Source organism: Cryptomeria japonica, chromosome 10, assembly GCF_030272615.1.
Source record: "Cryptomeria japonica chromosome 10, Sugi_1.0, whole genome shotgun sequence".
Lineage (NCBI taxonomy): Eukaryota > Viridiplantae > Streptophyta > Pinopsida > Cupressales > Cupressaceae > Cryptomeria > Cryptomeria japonica.
The window spans coordinates 444,377,191-444,389,196 of record NC_081414.1 but is presented as its reverse complement, the minus strand read 5'-3'; positions in this window follow the sequence as shown (position 1 = coordinate 444,389,196).

Below are 12,006 nucleotides of genomic sequence, written 5' to 3'. Positions count from 1 at the left end.
GATACAAAAAGTTTCAGTTGGAAAGTTAAATGAATTGTAACCTCCGAACCTTTATCTCTTCCCTCAAAAATGAAACTTGCCATTTGAATTCCTTTCTCATATTGATTAGCTTAATAATATTTGTTCAATGTTTTTTATCGTTAAAAGATTACCTTCCTTTTAGATAAATTAGTTAGATTCTTATTATGTTGAAGAACATTTAGTTAGTTTTCTCCTTCAACTAAAGTAGTTATGTTTTATTTTGAAATGCTCAATTTTTTATCTTAATATAGATCACAATTTATTTTCTTGAAGTATAGAATTAATGGAATATTACATATGGTATGAGATCAACCAAGTTCGACATTGAACCCCAGGCTTTCGACCTATAAACAATAAGGTAGAAAACTAAAATGAAGCATTTTAGTGAATCCTAGAAGTGGATTAGAACCATTGCGGATTACTGCATTTTTCTACAGGTAGTTGCTTGTGATATTATCTAAAGGAGATAAGGTTACTTGTGTTCTTCCAGTAAAACTCTATGTTTCATATTATAGATTTGAATAAAAGATTTACTTGTGAATTGTAATTGTTCCTCATATTTCTTCCTTGGATGGTCTCTTAAGGTTAGAGTTAAATTCATTCAAGCAATTTACAATAAAGACATCGAAGTAGAGCTCATAAGAAACAATAATTGATAGACTCATCGAGAGGGGGTGGGTTTAAAAATTGTCTCATAAGTTTACACAATAAGTCCTAAAGAAATATAAAGACTCTGTAGCCCAAACAACAAAGAAAGGCAATGGTCATCTATAAAACACAACCCATCAATTCATACTTTCACATAAAGAATAATAGGAGTAGTTGAGTAGGAATTCTAGGGTAAATTAGCAATAGTGTATATATAAATTTCAAGCACCAAGATCGAATAGCTTCTACAACAACAATCTTGAACTCATCTGCTATATCTCCATTCTAGGAACTGATGCCATTTTGAGATAGGGGGAAGTCAGATCAAGACACTAAATCTTCTATAAAAAGCATTAGTTGAAGGAACAACTAGTGAGTAGGTATACCCGCCTAGGTCCTATAGAGCCTAAAGTGAGAGAGTTAGTAACCAAATAGGTTCACTCTATAAGTTGGCCAAGTCAATTAGAGGGTTTGATCATAGGAGTTGGAATTTCCTTAGAACCTATCCAATCTGTTGATTTGAGACCCAACAGAACCCTAGCATAACTTCTAAAAACTGGCTATAAATGGTTCTTTTCATTTGAAACATAATGCAAACCCTAAAATCACATGAAAGCTTATACTTTTAGCTTTCTATTTCCCTCCAAGCTATGCATGAAATTGATTTTCTTGATAATCACGTGGAAGGAGGCCTTTAGAAAACTTTTGTAAATAAACAAAGAATTTAATTTGTCTTTACATCTTTTGAATTAAAATGCCTTTTCAAGTGAATTATTTTCCCTCCAAACCTTGCATTGTGAAATCTCATCCTTTTAAATAAGCTCAACCTTATAGACGCCTTCAAGGTATTTAATAAATCCTTTCTCTAAACTTTCCTAAATTCATGATAAGACATGAGGTATATAATAATTCTATTTTTTATCTCTTCAAGTAAAAAAATTGGTAACAAAGTCACACCTTCAAACCTTAATTTTTAGATAGTTAAATGTCCATTTTACATTTCTAAAAAAATTGGAGGTCTTATGATATTCCACGTGATGGCTACATGTTGACAAAGTTACCCCTCACAACTACTGGTCCCTCTCCCTAATATGGTATTTGCATGAAAACCCAAGTCCAACTATGTCAAACCCGAGTTTGACTCCTTCAAACTCAAGTTAATCATTGGTCACATGTAGAACATGCATTTGAAGACTTGAATGACATTCCCTCCAAAGTATTTTCTTTTGGAAAAAACTTTTGCTTTCATGAAGTCACATGAATGTGATTCTTTTCTAAATTTTTTACAATATAAGCATAAGAATATTGCCCTTCTTTTCATTTATAAGGTACATCTGAAACCTTTTGGAGCCTTTTAATGAGATTTCCAAAACAACAAGGACCTAGGACCTTAGAAAAGACTGGAATAAGCTTCAAGATATTAAAATTTAGACTCAAAGAATGAAGATGCTAACAACAACAAAAACCCCTATTAAATGCAATTGACATATAAATAAAAAATTCAATAACAAAAATAAATAGGGATATAACATTAGGTATTATAATAATATCATATGTGAAAACAACCAATAATAAAATCAAACCAAATGATATATAGGATTTGGTCATATATGTATATGTAGATATATACATAATATGTATATGTATACGATGCTCTACAAAAAGAAGGATAGTTAGAAAAACCTATTTGATTGCTACACACACAAAGAGAAGCACAAGAAACAAATGTTAGTCATTAGGGTTAGCAAATCAAAGATTAAACACTATCCTAATCAAGCATATCAAGAAAGACACTACACAACAAATAAAAAGCTTAATGAATCTAAGAAAATCAGAACTCTGTGGTCTAACTACCAGAGATAGCAAGAAACTCTCCAACCAAAGAAGGGGAGACAAAACCAACAATCTCTACTTAGGGAGGAGCTCTAGACCCCAAATCTGAAGAAAGAAACAGAGATAAAGTAAGTGAATTGGATAAAAACAAGAATGTAAAGTGCACCCCTGATTTGCTAACCAAAATGCTCAAAATTAAATGAAAATCTTTAATGAATACACAAAACTATATACATATGCAGGTGCACCATGGTTGAGATGGTCCAACTCCCTAGTCTCACTCTACGACTAAGCTCATGCCATATCTAAATCAAAAACATCTCAAATACATCGTCGGTGGAAAGCTGCAAAATGCCATTTTCATACATAAGCAAGACATACATAATTGGGCACAATCACCAAGAGAATAAGGTGTGTTTGAGATCATTGTCCTAATTGTGGTGTGGTCATGAAGAGGTTGACAAATTTACAGTGATCTCTTCGTGACCACACCATAATTAGGACAATGATCTCAAACACACTTTTTACCATTCTCTTGGTGATTGTGCCCAATTGTGTATGTCTTGCTTATGTATGAAAATGGCATTTTACAGCTTTCCACCGATGATGTATTTGAGATGTCTTTGATTTAGATATGGCATGAGCTTAGTCGTAGAGTGAGACTAGGGAGTTGGACCATCTCAACCATGGTGAGCCTAATCATATTAGCTTGAAACCATGCGCCTCATATTAGCCTCAAACCTATGCTCCTACTGGTAGGTGGTGGGGATAGAATATCATTCGTTGTACATATCAATTACTAGATAATAATTATTATTTTTTTATAAAAATTATCATTGTCAGAATTACGACGAATACCAAGCTTTCGACCGACGATGTAATCGGTGGACATACAACGTTCTCGTCGGTGAAATGTTCTAGAGTCGTCGCACTTCTGACTCAAACCACACAAACATCCGATGAGGATGTTGTATGTGCAACGACACTTCATAGTCGGACAGTCGTTGATGTCTCCGAATGGACCAATGACACAAGCATCGGATAAACAACATCACTGTCAATGCAAAGTTCCAAATCATTGTTGGCTTTGCGATGAAATCTATTGATTCTGACGACTTCTTTGACCGTCGACAGAGTCCATTGGATTGTCGTATTTCCGACGGGAATGGAATCGTCGACCAATCCAACGCCAAGTTTTCGACGGTTGATTTTGTCAGCACTCCAACGAAAATTCATCGCAAATCTGACAAACGACAGTCAGAAATCAGCTCCGAATGTACTAGTGAGTGTAACACAATATAAGGGGTACACTATCAAGATTGTTTATGCTCAAGATGAAAAAGACCACATATACGCTCACTGTAGACTGATTAGGCAAGTATGATAGATCTAGAAAAGCATGTAAAAAGACAGGCCTCTCGACTGATGAAAACATAGGCTCGTACGACAAAATAATATGACCAAGATGACAGTTTATTGAACTCCAAATGACAAAGACAGTTTCTCGTATGAGTTATTGTTTAAAATCGCATGACGGTTTAGACTTGCTCAGACGAAAAAATGATAGTGGTAATAGTGACTGATATGATAGTTTAGAATTTCTCAGACGACAAACTGGCAATGCTGAACCTAACTTGTACGACAGTATGTTTATGGCAGGATGACAATTCTCAGAGGGTTGTACGACAAAACACAAGACTTGTAAGACTCAGGACTGGATAGGGACGATTTTCTAACAAGGACAGAGTTTTGACCACTGAATTTTTTTGATGTTTTTGATTGTTTTCCAGTTTCAGAGTTTCAGTTTCTGTTTTCAGGACAAAGACACAACAAACACAGAGGATGTAAAGTGACTTCAAGCACAACACGCTAATTCTAAGGAAGTTGGTTGAGAGAGAAAATGACTTGCAGACTCAGGTACACACCCAATAACTAATCAGAATACGACCATTGAGTCTCATGCAATGGATTCTCAATGTCGTATTAGCCGACTCCAAACGCTAATGGGGGCATGATATGGCAAGTATCTTGGGAGAGTTACTATCTCTCTTGCACAAATATTATCTCCCTTTCGGAGGTGAACCAGGTAGCTTCTATTTTAAAGTTCTTAGTAAGGATTTTTGTTCGAAATTACCCCTTGAAGTCATGCAAGTGTGATTGATGCCTATAGCCTGATAAGGTATCGAAACACGATGTAGTCACGCAAGCGTGATTGAGACCACAAGGCCATACAAAATGCCTGATATGAGAGATCTCAAATAGAAAACTACAATAATCTTGTCCTCCGAGACTTTAATCCCAAAAGGCCTATTTATTATAGTGAGTCAGAATTCTTGGGTCTAGTTGTGCTCACTTGGGTCATTCTCACAGGTTGATTACTTTTTCTCACTGTGACAGGCCCACTAAAGGAGCACAAATCTCAAAACTAGAAAAGCTTCAAGGGTCTGGATTTCTGATTGTCTGTGCAGACAAGAGCATACTCTCCTACCTTTTAGACTCTTCTCAACCACGAAAAATAGACTTGTTAATTAACCATATCATAATTTAAGTGCCTAGAAATGAATTAAAGAATATGCAATGTTCAGTTGATTCTCCTTAGGCAGCTTGCAAAAATAATGAATCAGTAGTCATATTGTTTTTGAGCAGCAGATTCTCTGACAGGCGTAAGTTTGATTGATAGATTCTTTGACAAGCATTCTGCAAAAAACCAGTTAGGCTGTGAAATATTTTTAGGCAGACATAAAATAGATTAGGGTTAGCATTAGTATTATCAAAATTCAATGAGGAAAACCCTAGAAATCACTTTGCCTTTCAATACGAGAAACCAAAAAATTATGAGTATTCTCACCTAGTCGTATGATAATTCTCCATAGACCATATGATATTCCTTACAGAGCCATACGATAACTAGCAACAAACAATACAACAAAAGATGACAACTTACATAAATTTGTACAAGTTTTCTCACCTGGTCGTACGATAAAATAATGATTCGTACGAGTTTTTGCACATAGCCGTACGAATATTCTCAGTGACTCAGACGAGTAAACATGGAATGAAATGACAAAATCAGAATATCGTATGAGGATTCCCAACGAAGTGAACGACAAAAAGCAGAACTCATATGACAGTTTGCAGAGACTATAGGGATGAAATCTGGAAAATAAAAAGAAATGATTGCAAGGCCAAAAAATTGAATTCTTGAGCCCCACGATGGATGCCCAAAATGTGTGGGTGAAAAGTGGTAATTTGCAAGTTGTAAGGCACAAACACTTCAATAAATCATTGCATCCATGGTTAGATAGATATATTCATGAATATAAAAACCCTAATAAATTGATCTATTGCCTTCTAAAAGATGCAAGTATAGACTTGCTCTCAGATTTTTCTAAGCAATACCAGTGACTAGACTACACCAAGACGAAGGATTTAATCTCTATGAGCACAAAATTGAACTAAATGGATGCAAGATTAAGCTAAATATGCAAGATTAAGCTAGATATGCAAGATTAAGCTAGATGGATGCAAGCAATCATGATTAAACTATTATGCAAAAAACTAAGATGCAATAATCTCAATGCACAATATTCTTAATGAACCTAGAGAAAAAAAAAACATAATAACAATAAATATCCTAGGTTTTTTGAATGAGAGATGAAAGGCTGAATTTATAGAGAATCCCAAGAGAGACCAATGATCAAGATCAATTAATGATGAGCGGTTGAGATTCCTTAAGAGAAAGTACAATCCAAGTGAATTGAAATGATTGGGTGCTTTAATTCAGTTTCAGAGAAGATTAGATTGACTTAAGCTTGAGATAAATTCCAATTAAAGCTTGATTGAATGCATTGAGATTATAAGTCTGAGTTTGCATTGGAGATAAAGTTAGTTGATTCCATGCACATTCCTCTTATTTGCTCAAGATTTTTATTAGAGAAAGCCTCTTCAATGCAACTAAACTTCTTTCCTCAAGATTTTCTTTGAGTTTTAATTTTAGAGAAAATCATTTATTCAATTTAATTGTTTTTCTTACTTTTCTGAGTTTTCTCAAATTGTCTCAATTTTAGAAAAAGAAATATCTCAAGTTGATTTCTTTTCTCAATTTAATTCCTTTTGTAAATTAATTCCTTTTTGATGATTTAAATGGCAAATTGATTTATTAATTAAATATGCTAGGATATTTAATTAAATAAATAGAATAATTGATTAAAATGATTTACTTGGAATGATTAATTAATTAATATAGAATGATTTATTTGCCACGTGGCATTGATGATTGAGGAATTGATTAGTTAGGTGGTCAAGATTAATTTAATTGCCTTTGGTTAGAACCTTGATGATGTAGCCAAGATTAAGGGCCCATGGTTTAGGTGACCATTTTTAGGGTATTACAGGTCCCACTAGTTGGCCTTTTGGGGTGAAAAGACTAAGGTTGTTAGCTTATGGTGGTTCTAGTTGGCTAACTCTTGATGCTTCAAAGTGGTTTCCCTGACTAGGTTTGGCTGTCTATGTTGTGTGCACTGAAGACAAAGATAAAAATAAAGACAATGAGGGGTGGTTTTTCCTTGATGTCACCTTAGACCCACTAATGTATGGGACAAATCAGATGATTGGGATCCTTCACCTCCTCTAATTTGTGCTTCTTTAGTCACTTAGCAATTTTGTTTTATGATGTTATAGCTCGCTAGGCTTTGCTCATTTGACATTGGGGGTGCGATCTTGTATCCACTCATCTTTTTTTGTGAATATGTATAATTTATTTCCTAATCAATAGATTGTTGATGCACTTATTCATAATTTTTTTAATTAATCAAAGATCTAAAAAAAATAAAAAAGTAAAGTATTTTCCATCTAATTTATTTAAATGCTTGTTAATAATTATAATGTTACCTAAATGTAGGGTCTTAGCATTTCAACTTGAAGGACCCCTCATAAGAAGAATTTACAATAAAATGAAATATATTTCTTAGTCAACATATTCACAATTCTGTTGGAATCAAGGAACACTAAGAGGGGGGGAGGGTGAATCAATGTTCTACAATTTTTAACCTTATTAACTTGTCCTTTTAACCACTCAATGCAAATGAAAGAAAGAAAGATGCAGAAACACAAAATAATCAACAACAACACCATAACATTAGAATTTATACATGGAAAAACCACGGTGGGAGTGAGACCCACAATATAATTATACTCTGTTAGAAGTATAAAAATATTATATTGGGAATGCACATGCATTCAAGCACACTTCCTAGAGCTCACTGCTCAAAGAAAGAAGGGCAACAACCCCAGAAGGCTCACTGCCTTACAAAATCTTTTACAAAAGATAATTGGAATGTTTGAACTAAAAAATAGCATCTACAAATGCCAGGGTACAGTTCTGGTTAAGCACAAAACTCTTTGTTGGTGTAAATAAATATTCATTTTGGATATTATTACACTTACTTAAGTTAACTTAGGATAATTCATCTCTTCGTAGTTTGGATTTGAGACACTTAGGGAAGTGTGCACATAGGGATAGTGCTTGTAGGAGAAATTCCACCTTTTGTGGTCTTATTTTGCTGTTACACTCCACATTCGGTGGGTCATCCACCTCTTGTGGAATATTATATTATTTCTCCTACCTACCCATAGTATTTCTTACCTACCCTTGTTTCTCATTGAGCCACATGTCATAATTGTGTGCTCGTACATCCATATGGCATTGCCTATATAAGAAGGCCTATATTCATTGTATTGGTTAATCCAGTTTGTTCTTATCATTCTATTGTCTCTCTTTTATGCTTTTCATTGTGCCCTTGATCTTGGAAAAATCCTACATGGTATCAAAGCTATTGGGGCTTCATTGATTAGTTTTTTGGAGACATTTTAGAGGCTTCTATTTTCGGATTTGGGGATCTTCATTTTTTGGGGGCGTTGTACAATGATTTGGACATCACCACTGAATCCGGGAGGCTGTTTCCATAAATTTTGACTATAAAGTCAACCTATTTTGGTAAGAATTTTTTTTCCCCATTTTGACTATTATCGTATGGCTTTCAAAAAAAAATTTCAAAAAAAATTATTTTTCGAAAAAAAAAATTTGAAAGGGCGATCAAGAAAATTAAAAAAAAACAAAAAAAATATATTTTTGGGGGGTCCACAGACCCCCCCCCCCCCGTGCCCTTTGTACCTGCGTGTTGCAGGTTGCAGGTTCGACGCCGGCTGTACCTTGCAGCACCCAGAATTCCCGCCGCCGCTACCGCCGTGCACCTCCCGCAGAGCCCAAGTCTCCCGCCGCCGACCACCCAGACCATCCATCGGCCGCCTCACTCCCACTGGCGGCTTCCCTCGACTCCCGGCCCACCAGTCTCCGTCCCTCCGGCAGCTCCCTCCACCTCTGGTGCCTCGGCTCCCGGCCGCCGATAACCTCCGGCGACGCCTTCTCTCCACCGGCGCTACAAAATCGACGGAATCCGCGCCCGCCACATGGCAAGTGGCCACTGGCCCATGGTTGGCAGTTTGTACACATAGTCACCGCGCCACGCAATCTAGCCATACGCCACGTCACCAGCCACGCAGAGCTGACGCAGACTGCCACATTAGCCTGTCCGTACGGTACGGATGCCCAGTCAACAAGGAGGCGAAGTTTTCACAACGGTCATACGACTATCAAATTTAAGATAGTGAATTGCTGACATCAGCACCATATCAGCAGCTTTTTGAAATTTTTTGACCCCCTCTCCATTGAGCTTTTCAGTTTTGCAGTCCAACTTTGAAAGGCCATATCTTGCTCATTTTGGCTCCTTTTTTGGTGTAATTTTTTTTGAAATGGGCTAAAATTTCATGATCTTCACAGTGGTGTGGTTATTTTCTGATTTTGGTGCATAGGTTTTTTAGAATTTTTGGATTCTCTCAGTTGTACCTGTCTAATCCTCAATTTTGTAACTTCAAAGGCCTCGTTTGAGCTCATACGACCTCCTTTTCAGGTGCCGTTTTTTTTGAAAATGCATGTTTTTTTGTCTAATTTCATAATCTATGATCAGATTTCAGAGATTTTGAGTGGAAATTGTACTTTCAAACATTGGTCTTATTTGGCCTATTAGGTACTTGTAAATTGCTTGGATCTTAGTTAGATCTCTTGCATTATCAGTTTGAGTCTCTTTTGGCCTTCTTGAGGTAGTTGTAAAATTGTAATCAAAAGTCCACTTTGCCATTTTTTGCAAGTGGCCCATTGTATACGCACTAAGTATAAAGTGCCAAATCATCACTTTTGGGGGGGGGTTCTTTGATTGAGTGAATTTGGGGGGGTGTCTTGTGTGATTGTGCCTCTCTTTGTGCCCTTTCCATTTTTGTTGCAATGAGTCCTAATAAATTTCCACCTTTAACTCCACATAATTATGCATCATGGAAAATTAAAGTATGGAGTAAATTAATAGAAAAGGGTCTCACACATTACATAGATGGAACAATAATAGCACCACCTGATCCTAAGGCTGATCCAAATGCTCAATTAGAATGGCTCACAAAGAATTGCATGGCTCTTGGAACTTTGCGCAACTATGTATCAGATGACCTCATTTTTCACATTGAGAAGTGTAAAACAATCAAAGAGGCTTGGGATATGTTTCAGAAATTGTATGGTCAAGTTGATGAAATCAGAGGCTATCAGATTGACAATGAGCTCACCAACTTGGATTCCAAGAGTTTTGATACAATCCAAGATTATGTCACCAAAGCAAATGAGCTAAGAGCAAAGCTTAAGGATTGTGGAATTGACAAAAAGGATGCTCAGTTGATATTCAACTTGTTGGACAAGCTTGCACCAGAATATGCAGCATTTGTGTCTAGCTTCCAAACTCATCGTTTGACAGTGGGGAGTTCCTATGTTATGCCTTCATTTGATGCTTTCACAAAAATATTGATATTGGAACAATCTAAGTTGTTGAACATGGGGCTTCTCAAGTCTTCAAAGTCCAAGGCTTTGGTGGCTAATCAAGGGAATCAAGGAAGTCAAGGCAAAGATTCCAACAAAAAGAAGAAGCACTCCAAGTCTAAGTGACACCAGGAAAAAGGACAATCATCCTCTCCATCACAAGGCGATTTTTCATCCTCTTCCAAGAAGGGGACACCACCTAAGAAGGATAAACCAACTTGTGCATATTGCAAGAAGTATGGTCATGATGAGCATCGATGCCATGCAAAGCAAGTTGATGAGTTAACTAATCTTCTCAAGAAAAACAACATCAACTTGCCATCCGCCTACACAAAGAAGGATTCATCTCCTTCCTCTTCCTCATAGTCTAAGGGAAAAGGGCAAGCATTTGTGGCTACAACAGGTTCTTCACAGCAATGGATACTTGACTCGGGTGCCTCATATCACATGGGTTCTACAAAGGAGCAGTTTTCTTCATTAGAGCCATCTAAGGTACCTCACATTTACATAGGTGATGATACACAAGTAGAGGTTGAAGGGAAAGGTTCAATTGACATGGATGATGGAACATTTGAGAATTTTCTCTATGTTCCTAACTTGTCTACCAACCTTCTCTCCATCTACCAAATCACTCACTATGGGAATGAGAAAAAGGTTGAGTTTACACTAGATTCAGTTGTGGTAAAGGAACTTAATGATGATGCCTTGGTAGTAGTGGGACAAGTCAATGACAACTCAAGGCTTTATTCATTCTCCCACTCTGTGCCAAGTTCACCTTCTAGGGCCTTGCTTACTCATTCAAATTCAGAAAGTAACCTATGGCATGAGCGGTTTGGTCACCTCAACTACCGCTATCTTTAGCAGCTCAGCACTAAAGACATGGTCACAGGTCTACCTTGAATCAGTTTTTCAGAGGGTGTATGTTCAGGTTGTTCCATGGGCAAGCATCCCGAGGAGAAGTTTGATAAGGGGAAAGCTTGGAGAGCTTTGGAAGTTCTTCAACTTGTTCACAGCGATGTAGCAAGTCCGTTTCCAACACCTTCATTTAGTAAGGCCCGCTATATTCTCACCTTCATTGATGACTACTCCCGCTTCACTTGGGTCTACTTTCTTATTCATAAGAGCGAAGTATTTGACAGATTTCAGGACTTCAAGGCTCGTGTGGAGAAGCAATCAGGGAAAGTGGTCAAGATTCTTCGCACAGATAATGGAAGGGAATATGTGAACAAGAGACTTGAAGATTTTTGTACATTTGAGGGGATTGATCTTCAGCATTCTATAGCATACACTCCATAGCAGAACGGAGTTGCAGAACGCAAGAATAGAACTCTCAAAGAAATGGCTAGCTGTATGATACATGCACGTTCTCTTGATCCCGCTTTTTGGGCAGAGGCTATCAGTTGTGCCACACACATCCAGAATCGGGTTCCTCACAAAGCTTTGCAAGGTATTACTCCTTTTGAAGCTTGGGCTGGTAGGAAACCGATTGTGAGACATTTCAGAGTCTTTGGGTGTCCAGCATGGGCTCACATACCTCCACAGAAATGCAAGGCATTGGAACCTCAGAGTCGGCCTTGCATATTTGTTGG